Raw genomic sequence first — 2,155 nt, 5'->3', positions numbered from 1 at the left:
AGACGAGGATGAAGAAATACATGCCACTGAGTCATGGCTGGATGCTACCCCAAGGAAGAGAAAGTGCTATTTTCTTTTTTCTACATTGGTTCTTTGTTTGAGTTTCTGATTTATAAAATCTGATCTATAGATGTGTTACACTCATTCTAAGGTCCTATAAGGGAGGCAGTATATGGCTACAAAAATGACACTGGACTGGCATTCAGATCTGAGTTATTCTAGGCTAGATTTACCCTGGTGACAATAAACAAGTCTCTGAACCTCATTTTCTTCATCCATAAAAAAGGAGTTTGTATGATGTAATTTCCTTTGAAAAATTTATTGAGTTATTTTTTCTTTTAAGCTAATTTTTATTTTATTAATTCATAGTTTATATAATTTTCAGTTTATTAATCATAAAAATATATACATACACAAGAAAAATATGAATACAAATAAATGTTCATTTAATACAGCAGGTCTTTGATGGGGGCCAACAGCTGGGCCTCCTTTGCAGCTCCCTTCAGTGAGGGTTTTTTGCCCCCACACAGTTTTGGGTGCATATCACTGCCAAAGCTTTCTGGTTGTTTCTCTCCAATTTCTAGTTCTCTAGTGGTGTTCCTCATAGCTCATGGAGCCACCATTTGGGATAATTAGGTCAATATGGGCCAGGTAAATATGGACTCATTCAGGGAGGAGAAAACCTAAGTCATTTGGGGAGCTCTGCCTAGGAGGTTTCATTAAGAGTTTGAGGGCAAAATGGTCAAGCCTAGAGGTACAATTATAAAAAAGAGAGGAAGTAACCACGGTAATACAGTACCTGCTACTCTGATCTTCATTCTGACCAGCAATATAATGTCATGTAATATCACTCAAGGGATACCTGGATAGAAAAATAAGTTCTTAAAGGGGGGAAAAGAGGGAAGGAACATAGCCAGACTACATAATCCCAAAGAGTCTTCTGAAGAAACCAACATAGCTACATAGGAAGCAATATAATGAGCTCAAAAAAATTGTAATGCAAAAAAGAAAGGAAGTAGCATTAACCAATAATAATGACAGAATAAGCATAAGCTTGGTCAAGAAGTTTCTCAGTACAGGTTCCCTAAACCAATGAAAAGGCCCAGTCCCTATTTATATATCTATCAACCAAGATGGGGGTGGGGGGATATATGGAGGAGAGAGGAGGGGAAAGAAATACTATTCAATGACCAGAACATTCACCTGAGGTTTCTACATTTCTTGATTCAGGATCATCCAACTGCAAAAGCTCATCAAGGGCTAGCTTGGCTGTACTGGATCTAGACTCCTTTTCATTTTGTCCCAGTCCAGTTTTATACTGAATACCATCCACCACAGCACAGAAGGCAAAATAAGGAGCCATAACATTACCTGTTGTTACAGTTTCCTTAAGGTCAAGTTGAACACACTGCATTTGTGTAAACTGATGCAAGGCTGACACTGGATTTATCTCTCCACGTTTGTACTTCATAATGAATTCCTTGGGAATCTTCTTTGGAGGAAGGACAGCATTTGGATTAGGTAGGACTACTTTGGAAAGCATTGGCTCTGGAAAGTTACCTGTGATTCGGGTAACCTTAGAAGCTGAATTTGACACACTGTAATTCTCTGATGATGAATATACTGGAGGAAGATTCACTGTTGTTGAAGAAGGCTGAAATGGTAAGTTCTTTTTCAACATCTGAGCAAAGCTAGGAACCCAAGAACTCTGAAACCATTCATTGTTACCAGACATTTTCTTGGGCCTCTGAACGACCACCTCCTCTGCCTCCATGGCCGCTTCCGTGGCCGCCTCTGTTGCCACCACCACCTAGGACCAGGCTGGAAGGTGGGTCAAATGAAGGCTCAGGGTGTGAGGCCACATCTTTCTATTAAGTTATTTTTGACATTTATTTTTTCAAATTTGAGTTCCAGATTCTCTCCCTCCCTCCAGCTTCTCTCCCTCCCCACCCACTGAGAAAGCAAGTTATATGATAGTAGAATGTAATTTCTAGAATCTCTTCCATATGTAAAATGTGATGATCCTATTTCAGAACTAGGCCTGTTTCCGTTAGTACAGGGATCACCCTCCACCAACTCAGCTCCAAACCTTTGCAGCTTAAACTTGTCATGAGGCGCTAGACAACTGATGGATTAAATGGTTTGCCCAGAGTCA

At 39.9% G+C, this 2,155-nt stretch overlaps 1 pseudogene; it reads right to left on the bottom strand.

The window, feature by feature from the left end:
- Positions 1-1,183: 1,183 nt before the first annotated feature.
- On the bottom strand, positions 1,184-1,735 carry LOC138167577 (adenosine deaminase domain-containing protein 1 pseudogene; annotated as a pseudogene).
- Positions 1,736-2,155: the final 420 nt, after the last annotated feature.

This window comes from Petaurus breviceps, unplaced genomic scaffold (genome assembly GCF_028583685.1).
Source record: "Petaurus breviceps papuanus isolate PSGF00001 unplaced genomic scaffold, PetGlider_PUasm1.0 229, whole genome shotgun sequence".
Classification (NCBI taxonomy): domain Eukaryota; kingdom Metazoa; phylum Chordata; class Mammalia; order Diprotodontia; family Petauridae; genus Petaurus; species Petaurus breviceps.
This window is presented reverse-complemented; position numbering and strand designations above follow the sequence as displayed.